Source organism: Biomphalaria glabrata, chromosome 4 (assembly GCF_947242115.1).
Source record: "Biomphalaria glabrata chromosome 4, xgBioGlab47.1, whole genome shotgun sequence".
Classification (NCBI taxonomy): Eukaryota; Metazoa; Mollusca; class Gastropoda; family Planorbidae; genus Biomphalaria; species Biomphalaria glabrata.
The window spans coordinates 9,739,742-9,753,690 of record NC_074714.1 but is presented as its reverse complement, the minus strand read 5'-3'; the positions used below and the strand labels follow the sequence as shown (position 1 = coordinate 9,753,690).

Here is a 13,949-nt window from a genome sequence, read left to right as displayed (position 1 = left end):
GCCTTACTTAATCTTTATATAAGCCTAGGATTACTAGATAGCCGTATGCCCAAAAGAGGACAAAGAGGAAAATAAAAAAAACAAGGTTACAAAGACAGACACCCCGGCAGGTAAAAAGGCAGGTTTTAATATTTTTAGAAAGAATATCAGAATGAAATTTTATCAAAGGCAAATGACAGAGAAGAATGGAGAAAGAAGATTGACAGACCTTGTCTGGTGACCCAGCGGTCCAGCAGACCAAAGGATAGGTGAAAGTGAAGGTGAAGTTAGATGTGAACCGGGCCTAACTGGTGTCATATAATGATTATCTAAATTATCTAATTGTTTTGTAAAGGGTCAATCTCTTATTCAAAGCCTCAAGGTAAAAACAAAACATATTAAAAAAAAAAAATTCCGTAAAAAAAAAGAAAATTCCTATTTTCCTTTAGTTAAGTGTTCCATTGGTATAGTGCAGCATTGCAGTTCACGCGATAATATGAACAACTACTTATTAATTGTTTTAAATTATATTCCACTTATATGCATACTAAATAGACGGACCACACAAAACTAATAGCGTCTATTCTCCTTTCTGGGGCCGCTAAAAAAAAACTAGAGTAAACTTTAAAAACTAGGATTACATTTTGTTTTATTGTTTGTTTGTTTGTTTTGTATGGCGCATCTATATGCATGCTTAGTTCACAATGGCCCTGTCCCTGTTGAGACAGTGGAGGTTTTCGTCTTGCCTCAAACTCAAGCCTCAGACTCATATTTTATTTGATGAAACATGTCGTAATATCAGATGCACTAAAACAACTATCATCATCATCATCATCAAACTCCATTTGAGTGAGGGCTTGAGAGGCTCAAATCCTCTCTTGCAAAAGCCCTGGACAGAAACCCTGCTGTAAAACAACTATAACAAGTATCCCATTTCACTGCTATATTTCGCAATAGTTCATCATCAGCGAAAACATGGGTGAACAGAAATATATGGGATAACAGTGCATGACACAAACATTTAAGTCATTGGTTAACATGCATGACCAGATGCATGACGCGTAGGAAGTAATCATCTTCTTTTTTTGGAGTAACGTCTGTATTATATAAGATACGATAATAATAATAATAATTTTTTATAAAATAAAATGTAGGCCCAAGGCGCTGTAATAACAGTACAAACATAAACACAAGAGCTAAAATGGCAAACTAATCTAAAAAAAAAGTTTTAAACAGGTAGGTCTTAATGTTCTTCTTGAAAGTTATGTAGCACGTTGTCTGTCTGAGATCAATGGGGAGTGAGGTCCAAATCTTTGGTCCGTGCACAGAAAAAAAAAAAGCCCGCAGACCGTAGCTTTTGATGGCGAAACGTGGCACCAGTAGAAGCTTTGAGTCCATTGAGCGCAAGGCTCTCTGAGGGACATATGGAGTGATCAGATCGTTATGGTACAGGGACATGTCTTTATTTATTATAGATTCACTGATGACAAAGCGTGGCCACCTTGTAGTTGATTCTCGCTTTAACAGGAAGCAATGGGTTAACACAAACATATGGGACAACACAAACATATGGGATAACACAAACACATAGGATAACACAAACATATGGGAAAACCCAAACATAAGGGATAACACAAACATATGGGATGACACAAACACATGGGATAATACAAACATATGGGATAACACAAACACATAGGATAACACAAACATATGGGATAACACAAACATACGGGATGACACAAACACATGGGATAACAGAAACATATGGGATAACACAAACACGTAGGATAACACAAACATATGGGAAAACCCAAACATAAGGGATAACACAAACATATGGGATGACACAAACACATGGGATAATACAAACATATGGGATAACACAAACACATAGGATAACACCAACATATGGGAAAACCCAAACATAAGGGATAACACAAACATATGGGAAAACCCAAACATATGGGATAAGACAAACACGTCTGTCGAAATCCACGCAAGACATTTTCTTACATTGTACTGAACCTACTTTGTTAGAGAAAAAAAAGTCTCACTAGGTCAATGTGAGTTGATCAGCGAAAAAAAAAAACGCTTAGCGTTAGCTACATGTAAAAGAGAAAATCACAGATCTTCCGGAACTCTGGTTTCTTTTTGAATAGTCTTGAATATACGAACATGAAGAATGTAGATTAAAAAAAAAGGATTGCATTAACCCAGAACATATATATATATATAGTTATATAGCATTGAATTCGGTTTATGGAAACAGAGAGAAAGCTGACATTTTCACACTTGGCCAATGCCGGACGGATGGCCACTTTAAAAATGCTACATGATAAACCTACTTGAAACAGGCCGACTAGTGCATTTAAGCACTGAATGTAGAGTATGATAAACCTACTTGAAACAGGCCGACTAGTGCATTTAAGCACTGAATGTAGGTAGATCTTTATCAATCATTTTTTTTTAACTTTCATGTTAAACGCAGAGTAAGCAGATCGCTAGCAAAACAGAATAATTAAAAAAAAAAAAGATTTCTAGGTCAGTGAGATTTTTGTAGAAGCTCACCCTGTATATTCCAATATGACTCTCTAACAAAAAAAAAATTAATGAAAAGTGCGATCTGAGTAAGACCCAGTCTAAAGATTGTCACCTTCTAAGATGGAAGTGCTCCCACCCACTCTACTCACCGTCTCAACTCGTCAAATCCCCCCCCCCTCCCCGCCACTCTTTCCCTGCTCGCGACCAGCACGACGGTATTATCTAGCCGTATCTTTCTGTCAACTTGCAATGTCACACACGCTCGCGGTGGACTCCACGTTTCCCACACACATAGACACACGCCAGTCATTCCCCACCCCCCTTTGCATTAACCATCGCACAAGTGCGGGGTGTCGTCCTGCCGAAACCCGAGGACCTGTAGAGCTTTGTATCATGTGAGTACACCAGTGGGCATATCCAACTCCATTTTCTCTCTCTCTCTCTTATCCACACGGTTTGTCTCATGGGCACCCCCCCCCAACCACTACCACCACCCCGTTTAGAGAAGACAACGTGTTGTGACACATTCACACGATTAGAGTGTGTTGCCAATGCGTAGACATCGCGAGTGTGTGTGACGTTCGGTGATCTAAGAGGGTGGGAAAAAAAAAACGACACTATTTATCTTCCTGCTATTGTTCGGTTTTTGAATACTTGGTACATTTTCTACCAGCAAACTCGATCATGTTGCAAATTTTCCATTGATACGGTGACAAACACGCTGTACTGCACAGGCGAGGAGGTGTCGCTTGGCGTACACACTACACGTTTCCTCGTCAATTTGCATTATCGTGTATGGGTCGGACAGTGTGCTGGCTTATAAATGTGTTATCGTCGTCATTCGTCGTTCTAATTAAGGTCAGTGAAGTTTGCATATTGACACGGAGCTAATGTAAACCATTAGAGAGGTCTAATCTAGATATAGGCCTACAGATTCTGATATAGATCTAGTAATCTTGACTACTATAGATATAGTACATCAAAATAGGTATTACATATTCTTATGATCGTCTGCTAGATCTAGTGCTTATTGTTACAATTGTAAATTGAGTATCTTCATACGTTAAATCATATTGATTCTAGAATCTAGATCCAATATTCTTTTGTTTATATTGATATTATCACAATCAAAGTGCATTTTGTATTTGCATGAATATAAATAACTAGATCTAGACATCTGTTATATTTTAGTCTAGATCTATATAGATTAGATCTTGAAAATCTAAATCCATGTAATAATAGTAGATCTAGATCTATCATTTATCAAAACGTTTACATACTAGAAATATGTACACATTTTACTAGCATTTTTTGTTTGTATTATGCCACAAAAACATGACTATATCCAGATAGATCTATAATACTAGACTTGAGTAGACTATACTTAGTATACTATATGTCTATATCTAAGGCTAGGCCTAAAAGATAGTGTAGATTTTCTATAGATCTATGTATATGTAGTATATTACTATTAAATATTTTGAGTTTTTTTTTTTTAAATTAGCAATGAATAATAATTCATTACAGGTTTGGTACATATAACTACGCTGCATCGAGGTCTTTATTAAATACTCAGTAAAGTAGAATATAAAAGCACTAACATTGAATGACATTTCCTGTATAAACTGTATTGCTTTACCTCTACAGCTAATATAGATTTCTCAATACTTCTTTCACTTGTCGAAACAAGCCTGCACTAATCTTGTGGTTTAAATAGCCTAGATATGATTTCTAGAAATATCTTATTCTAAATTATGGTCATTAGGTTTAACTTATTCCTTAGTTTTATGTTAATCTATGTTTTTTTTCTTGCCGTCTCTGAGAGGTCATACATGTACAGCTTATGTAATTGTTTGTAGAACTGCGTGTGTGTTGTGTAAAGAATCTAGGGACGGGAGCAGACGACACACTTCTTGTGGCCGTGGCCATAGAATCAATACAACCCCCCCCCCCAACCACACACAATCCAACAGGTTTCAGTTTGGTTGGACCGCTGGGACAACAAGGCGATAGCTACACGTGGGTTCATTGGCTTGTAAAATGTGTTAAGAGTGTGTGATACATATTTTCCGATTCTTTGTTCCAAGTATTGGCCCTGTTTATTTCCCCCAATACAAATATTAAACCCTGCTATTGATCGAAATGTTATAACAAGTTTAATTAAAATCATAATGTTTTAAGCACACAGGACAACACGTGGCGTGTTTCGGTTAAATCTGGACGATTGACCTACTTATTAGTTGAGCAAGTTGAAAATAAACACAAGTGTCAGCATTTTGACAGAGAGCATTTTAAAATATTTGTATCAGTTTGTGTATTTCTTACTTTGCTATTTAGACTTCAAATAATTAACTGGTTAAACAAACATTTGGGACTAAGGAAATAAGTCTAGCAGTTTATGTATAGAAAAAATTCCAATAAAATTTCAAAATAAAAAAAAAACATTTTACCAACAAAAGCTAATATTTAGTATTTTTTTAAAAATAATCTCATATGTTAGACTTCTATTTGCTTTTATGGTGCATGCAATTAATCAGCACCAAGATAATACATGTATAAATTATAACAACATTAATTTCTTTAAGAATTCTCTGATCCGTAGTGTCAAACCAGTCCTCATGTAAAAAAAAAAAAAGTGTGGATACTTTTGGCTACCTTACCGTATTCTGCACTCCGTATTACAGGCGTACGTAGTGCCTACCGGTACTTAAAAGAAAAAAAACGTGACCAGTATACGCTTTAAATAGCACAATGACACAATTATGTTGTACGGAATTAGTTCCTGGACAAATTCTGCAGTGGTATTCCCAAGTGCAAAATCGACTGACGTATAATGACGTTTTATGCCATAACCTCACTAGGTCATTTTCTTTTTTATAATTCGAAAATGTTTATTGATTATATTATTATTATTATCACACTTTATTTGTTCGCGTCTTTGCTAATCTTAACGTTTCTGTGACGTAGCCGTATTAGATACATGTAGGCTACTTTGTTTAACAGGGAAGGTCAGCATGGGGTTGACCTTTCGATCCTGTCGCGTGTTGCTCATTTGAAAGGTGATCTACATAGATGTCTATGTGATGCCCAGCAGATTTCCGAAGCATCTCCCTGTAAAAGCTCAACGTTTCTTGTTTTCAGCGCTAGAGATTACAAATGATAAAGCTGTACTACTCCATACTCTTCCACGTGTCCCTCTATTGTGGGCAGAAATTGGATAACTTAGTCATGTGACCTAGTGCCGTGACATTGCAGACCAAAAACTTTCGAACCACGTGACGAGGGAAAAGACTATGGCCGTGAATAAGTTATTGTAGATAAAATAAAGTGACATGTAAAACTGTCTAAACATATAGGCCTAGTCACTTTCATTTTAAAAACTAAACTAAATGTAACGTTTATTTGTAAACTAGCCAAATGCTACTAGCGGCCAGGGGGCCTTAGTTTTGGGGTACTACAGATATAGTGGATTGGATTTAGACCTATGTCGAAAAAATGGCGAATGTTCCATTGACATTTTTATTTTGCCACGAAAATAAAAGTAGAGTATGAAAATAGGTTTAGCCGACATATTCACGTGATCATATAAATACCGTGAAAACGGGTTTACCCGATTTGTTAAAAAGTTTCGCTCTTTAAAAGAGAAACATTCAGATATTTTATTTTATTTTTAGAGTCCCCCTAAAGTGGAAGGACAATAAACATACACTACGGTCTCCGCTATGATTTTTTTGCCAAGTTTTGTCAAACTGTTTTGATTTCTATTCGGGACATACATACATACCCTACATACATACATACACCTTACATTCTGCTTTATATATTAGATATACACAGCTTTCAATTGCAATTTACATGTCTGTAGTAACAAGTAAAAAAATGATGGTGATTTTTTTTAAACGAAATATAACTCAACTAGTCGACCGGCGGCGTAGCATACGCCGCTATTTTGTAGGGCCGGCCTTTGGCCACTGCAACCTATGCGTCCGCAGCGTGCTCGCACTTTCATAGGACCAGCGCTAATTGTAGGTGTATAAATTATTAAATGAAACCATTTTATAACAACAGATTTCCCGCGGCCTCCTGATTTACCTGGAGCTGCTGGAAATCTCCTGAAATTACAAAATATACGAAAAAGTCCTGGAAATCTCCGGAAATTATTAAAATCTTTTTAAATTTTTTAAAAACTCATACAAATCTCCTGCAATATATAGACAAAAATTGTCACTTTTGGGTGTCATTCATTATGAAAAACTCCAAACCTACGCGCGATAAAATAAAAACGGAATTATGCAATACTCGTAATTGTGGAAGAATTACTTGAGGTCAACAATTCTCGTATAGAGATTGAAACATTTTGGTAATTCTTGCTATTAAGCGTCATCTATGTAGGAAACATAATTCTTATGATATACTGTATGACTTCGCTATACGCAAGGCTCGTGTTGCAATTCTGTGCTAGTAAAAAATGAATGAAATGGAAAGACGAATATATTTTCTAATACAAACTCTAAATTGTCACTAATTATCCGTATCCCTACCCAAACTGGGCCCCGCGAAATCCGTTTCACATTGAGCTCCACAATGGTTAAGTCCGGCCCTGCTATTTAGTGACGGGTGAATACTACTTGTTCTCCCCCACCCTCTTTTTTTTTTCTCCTCTAAAATTACGTGGGGTAACTCTAGTCCGTCCGACTTGCAGAATTAAAAGAGTGATCTTTCCATTACTTGGTGTCCAAACTCTTGAGCCATGAAGATATTTATATATATATATAAGAATAGATGTAAACCAAAATACACGCCTTTCTGTCGTTCTTCTGTCGTTTGTTATCTTCTTGACACCTCTATGTATTAACTGAAGTACGACAGATCACATCGTTGTTTCTCCGTTCAACCTACGCAACCACCAAGCCATCCGCCCACTTACTCATTGTTACATGAGAAACTTGCGCACACACACAGTCCATAACAAGTGTCCTAAATATTACTAGCGTGTCCGTGTCCTACCTATTGTCAATGTTAACTTGCTAATATTGCTAATAGTGGACACATTTTTATCCATAGTACTGATAATAAAAAATAGATTTCGAGTTATTTCTCAAGAGTTGGAGAAGTTAATAATAATATATATATATATATATATATTTATACAAGGGGAAGATAATAATCAGGGTCGGTAAGTTGATCAAACAGTTTGGTGCTCAAAGAAACGACCCACACAATTTCATCGAAACAATGTACCAATATACATTGGATGAATTTTAATTTCATCGAAACAATGGACCAATATACATTGGATGAATTTTAATTTCATCGAAACAATGTACCAATATACATTGGATGAATTTTAATTTCATCGAAACAATGGACCAATATACATTGGATGAATTTTAATTTCATCGAAACAATGGACCAATATACATTGGATGAATTTTAATTTCATCGAAACAATGGACCAATATACATTGGATGAATTTTAATTTCATCGAAACAATGTACCAATATACATTGGATGAATTTTAATTTCATCAAAACAATGTACCAATATACATTGGATGAATTTTAATTTCATCGAAACAATGTACCAATATACATTGGATGAATTTTAATTCTTACAGTGAGACCCTTTTTCTTTTGTCACGAAGGTTGGGCGCCAAACATATTAGCGCCCCCCCCCCCCCCAAAAAAAAACAACCCTCTTGCCAAATGGAGCAGACGACGAAAATGAAACTTAGACCCCCCCCCCCCCCCAAACGGCGGACAATGGCATTGTCTACATCGGCCGCGGCAAAATATGCAGGTCGCAAATGGGTTTGTGTTGTCATTTTAAAAAATTGCACTTATCCTTTATCTTCGGAATCTAAGACAATGCTTTATTATTATGTATTATCTTTATTAGAAAGCAGAAATACTCAGCGTCGTCCGTACTTATACTAAAGGTTAAAAGAAATCGATCTTCCCCTTGTGGTGTCGGGTAGTTTTTGTTTTGTTTCGAATGTTCCTTCAGATTTGAAGATTATGACATCCTACCAAAAAAAAAAAAAAAAATACATAAAAAAAATCATCTATAGGGCGACATGGGATGTCAGCGGGAAGAGCTCGAAACCGGATGTTATGGAGTGTATGTGTATGTGTTTCTATGGTGACGGTGGGAAGAGGTTACCTATGCAGTGTGAATGATGAATCGCCCGACTGAAAAGACGTGTTTTTGTAGTGTCTTTTTTTTTTTTATAGTGAATGCCATGACTTTGTTCAGAACACCATTTTATATTACTACCAAATTCTACAACATTGATTTCATTTGATCTGAATTTGTTTATATTGTAAATTTGTTAAAATTAATTAGTCAAAACGTTAAAGTTAGTTTTGTTCACGAAAGAAGGTATTCAAGTTGTACAAGTTAAGATATAATACGCATGTAGCGGTTTAGTTTTCTGCCAGCAGTTTGGTGCTACACGTCAACGACCGTCTACAAAAGGGGGTCAATTGGGGACGACACATACTAAACTACCAGTCAGCCATTGTGGGGGAAGGGAAATGCTCTAAGAATCATGCCTACCCGTGCCAAGTTTCATAAAGATTAGTCAAACTTGATTGATGTCTTCATACACACTTCTTACATTATTCTGTATATGTCTACTAGTATTTAACTTTACTCAGAATTTACTTCTCCCCTCAAGTCCATTTATACATTCAAGACATTGCTAGTGAGTGCATTCCTTCAGATAGCGTCTCAGCCTAGGATTACTTCCCGTTAGAACACAACTTCTTTGAACTCTCTTCTCTTGGGGGTAGACTTTTAAAACGTCATTAAAATATATGGATTTTTTTTTTTCATCAGATGTTAGGATAGATAATGGTTCTCTAACGCTAGATATAGGTTAGTGATAACGAAATCTGCCTTTCGATAAAGATTCTCTGTGTTTAAGTGCTATCAACATGTTCATCTGATAATTTTTTTATTGCTGTGATAACTAAACAACATGGACAGTAAACAAAACACAACGGAAATCAAAATCAGTTCTGTGATATTGATTCTTACTGGAGTCTAACATTGGACGAGTGTCAATTTCTGTGTGGTTGGCTCTTTATTTCGACTGCTCTAACCTTTGGCAAGCTTTTAGAAATATGCAAGCTTTTAGAAATATGCATTTCTGTCACATAACGTGTGGAAATCCTAATCATGATTAGTTGTTGTGGTCTCTTTGTTTAGAGTTCGAGATCCAGTTGACATTATTTGACAAATAGGACAGTAACATAGACAAAGAAGAGTAAACAATATGGAGAAATGTTGGGAAGGGGTGCGACATATTTAAAAAAAAAAGTTTTTATATAAGAAAAACGTGAGAAAATACAAAGATTGGTATATTAATTAATCAATGTCAATAATTTTGACCGAGCACTTTTATCAACTAAATAATATACAAGTAACAAAACAAAAGTTTTTTATTTTTTATTTTAGCATTACAATAATTTCCACCTTTAATGAAGCTGATGGTGGTCTATAATTAATCATTCCATTTATTTCTTATAATACTTCATTATTGCAAAAGAGTCCTTTCAGTGATTTTAGCACAAACATTACTTACTAACAGTCCAGCTCATGAGTTCTACATAAACCGGTCTGCGCGAAATGTTCATGATGGTTTATGTTTTCATCTCTGTCACTGAATACAAAGAAACTTTTGAGCCGAATGCCAGAGTTCTCGCTGAAATCGTGTTCAAAATGAAAAGACGGAAGACAAATTTAATTTTAAGATGATTATATTTTGAAATATTTTAACGATGAAACCAGGTTTTCCCTGTGTGGCCAATTAGCTAGTTGTTTTTTTCGCCACAAAAATATAAATAAACTGTCCAATTTCTAGAAAATTCGTTTTAGAGACGTATTTGATGAAACAGTCGATAGATTTAGGACGGGGGTCTTCCATTATTCTTCGATTTTGTTGGGAGTCTTCTCCGTCATGTCAGAAAGTATCAGATCTATATCTCGGATGTTTGTTTTTTTTTTGTCCTAATTATTCAAGCGTTTGTTAAGGAAAACCTGGAGGACAGCATACAAACATTGAGAGTCTTGTTGTGTTTTTCTTTCTTTTCTCTCTTTGATATCATCTCTCTACATTAGCTCAAAAACGAATACTATAGAAGCAGACTAGCAGGCCCGTACACAGTTTGCTTTGAAAAAGTAACCTAGCCGATTTGTTTAGTCCTACAGTTTTAAACGTAAGAGAAGATGGGCAGCAGAATAGCCGCACTGAAACACAGATATGTTTAACATAAAAGGCAATCATTTAAATCCGTGATTTCAACCATGACGTCTGCTTCTATATAACACAGATAACGTTAAAGTGATTTGTACCAGGAAGAAACTTTTAACTGTCGTTTCATTTTCTAACTTCACGTAATTCTAATTGTTCAAACACAATCATGTCAGTCCTGGGAAAATCCTGCTTAGCTTTTGAAAACTGTATTAAGCACCGGACTAGGATTCCTTAATTATAAAAAAGTAGTATTATTAGGGAATCTTAGTAATGTACTAGATCTATACCTGAGGTGAAATTTGGTGTCTTTGAGTTCTCTTGATTCAGATTTCTTTTTTAGTCAAAAGTAATGTTGAAAGATTGAATCAGACTAGGACACTATGACAACGACTTTTGTTTTAGCGTTACGATCATTTCTAGACGAATAGGTTTTGAAATGTAGGAGTAGGTTTTGAAATGTATTGGTAGCTTTTGAAATGTATGAGCAGGTTTTGAAATGTATGAGCAGGTTTTGAAATGTATGAGTAGGTTTTGAAATGTATGAGTAGGTTTTGATTGAAATGTATGAGTAGGTTTTGAAATGTATGAGCAGGTTTTGAAATGTATGAGTAGGTTTTGAAATGTATAGGTAGCTTTTGAAATGTATGAGCAGGTTTTGAAATGTAGGAGTAGGTTTTGAAATGTATGAGCAGGTTTTGAAATGTATGAGTAGGTTTTGAAATGTATGAGCAGGTTTTGAAATGTAGGAGTAGGTTTTGAAATGTATGAGTAGCTTTTGAAATGTATGAGCAGGTTTTGAAATGTATGAGTAGGTTTTGAAATGTATGAGTAGCTTTTGAAATGTATGAGTAGGTTTTGAAATGTATGAGTAGGTTTTGAAATGTATGAGTAGGTTTTGAAATGTATGAGTAGGTTTTGAAATGTGTGAGTAGGTTTTGAAATGTAGGAGTAGGTTTTGAAATGTGTGAGTAGGTTTTGAAATGTAGGAGTAGGTTTTGAAATGTATGAGCAGGTTTTGAAATGTTGGAGTAGGTTTTGAAATGTATGAGTAGGTTTTGAAATGTAGGAGTAGGTTTTGAAATGTATGAGTAGGTTTTGAAATGTAGGAGTAGGTTTTGAAATGTATAGGTAGCTTTTGAAATGTATGAGCAGGTTTTGAAATGTAGGAGTAGGTTTTGAAATGTATGAGTAGGTTTTGAAATGTATAAGTAGCTTTTGAAATGTGTGAGTAGGTTTTGAAATGTATAAGTAGCTTTTGAAATGTGTGAGCAGGTTTTGAAATGTATGAGTAGGTTTTGAAATGTGTGAGTAGGTTTTGAAATGTATAAGTAGCTTTTGAAATGTGTGAGTAGGTTTTGAAATGTATGAGTAGGTTTTGAAATGTGTGAGTAGGTTTTGAAATGTGTGAGTAGGTTTTGAAATGTATGAGTAGCTTTTGAAATGTGTGAGTAGGTTTTGAAATGTATGAGTAGGTTTTGAAATGTATGAGTAGGTTTTGAAATGTGTGAGTAGGTTTTGAAATGTGTGAGTAGGTTTTGAAATGTGTGAGTAGGTTTTGAAATGTACGTTTTAAAAGACGTTTTGTGTGAGATATTTAGATTCTCTAGAACAATATTATTTATTGAGCTTTCGCTGAAGTCAATCAAAAGCCTAAAATAGACTAAGCAGGCCAAGGCTATTTTATTGACTACATATCTGAGTTATCTCAGTGGAAACCATTCCATCTTCTTTACAATGGTAAGATCTCGTCGCTAGATAAAACACACAAAATAGAATGGCAGTGTTTTTAAAATTACAGGCTTCACCTAAAATAATAAAAAAAAAAGACGGGCATATGAAAAAAAAAAAAAAAGCAAGAGTTTGTTTCTTCTCATGTTCTCTAGATCTATTGGATTGTATCTGTTGTCCCTTAAGTTTTTATTGTAAATTAACTTTCAAGATGAACCCTAAAAAGAACTGCCTGATCTGGAATCTTATGTGCAGCACATCTCGGCTGTGGATCTAGGACTGTTATTAGATCCCTGCCATTGTAGTTCATCTTAGATTTAGAACTATCTGACCCCCTTGAACTTTACTTTGAATGAAAAAATGTCTTGTTGTTTGTTTGGAATATCCTCCACACATTCCTTAATTATTCAGCAATAAAATGATACATCGATCGGTTGAAGTAGAGTGGGAGTTGTCTTCTCATGTCGTATAGTGTATCCCTCTTAAGACCTCCCATTGTTTTCTTTCATTTTTCAAAGGGTTTCCATATAAATCCCGCCTTAAATGGACATCTATACAGTTTGACTTTCGAAGTTATGGTTGCTTGCATGAAATGTGTCATTGAATAATAAGGAATAGTACTAAGGAAGGGTTAGGATCAATGAGAAGGGGCTTTATGATGGCATTATGGCTAAGGGTGGCTCAAAGGTGGCTTGCTTTGTGAAATGTAATAATTATGTGCACGCAACAGTATGACCGGTTAGTTCATACGCACGACCTTAAACTTACTGGGTCCCCTTTGAGTAATACATTTGGATGCATGAGTATTAAAGTATTTTAACTCTAAAAGAAAAGAAAGATTGACCCTTAATAGCGCCCCAATATTTCTGAAAAGTAAATGGATTTACTTTGTGGTAATTATAAAAAAAAAATCATACCTGAAAGGCAGACTTTTTGGTTAGTCTTCATTGTATACTAAGTGAACCTAAAAGACTTAATCGACCGCCTTTAGTCTACTTCTTGATTATCATAGCAAATTATTACATATATTTTATCTTTACCTTTTGTTTATCATAGCAAATTATTATATATACTTCAAAAAGATGGAATCTTGTTTCATGTATATGTCATTTGCTAATTATCATAGCAAATTATAACATGTACTGTACATTTACCTTATGAGTTTCGTAGGAAATTATTACATATATTTTACCTTTACTTTCTGTTTATCATAGCAAATTATTACATATAGGCTTACTTCAAAAAGATGGAATCTTGTTTCATGTATATGTCATTTGTCATTAAGGAAAATGTGCTAATTTGTCACCAACAGTGATATGTAAAATGGGTCATAGTTTGGCCAGACTCTGTCAGAATGTGATAATTTGTAAAAAGAAATAATTTACGTGGCGGGAAAGTCTATGACAGTTGCTGTGTATTACGTAATGGCATATTAAG

At 35.1% G+C, this 13,949-nt stretch overlaps 1 protein-coding gene across 4 annotated transcripts in view; it reads left to right on the top strand.

The window, feature by feature from the left end:
• The first annotated feature begins 2,839 nt into the window (after window positions 1–2,839).
• LOC106075360 (uncharacterized) overlaps window positions 2,840–13,949 on the top strand; it is a 70,392-nt gene continuing 59,282 nt past the window's right edge. Inside the window, exon 1 of one of the 4 annotated variants that reach the window (XM_056026017.1) lies at window positions 2,840–2,918. The gene's annotated coding sequence lies outside the window, so the exon portion shown is untranslated. Of the gene's footprint in view, window positions 2,919–3,052; window positions 3,512–13,949 lie in introns of those variants that run through there. The other 3 variants (XM_056026020.1, XM_056026016.1, XM_056026018.1) reach the window with 3 other exon arrangements.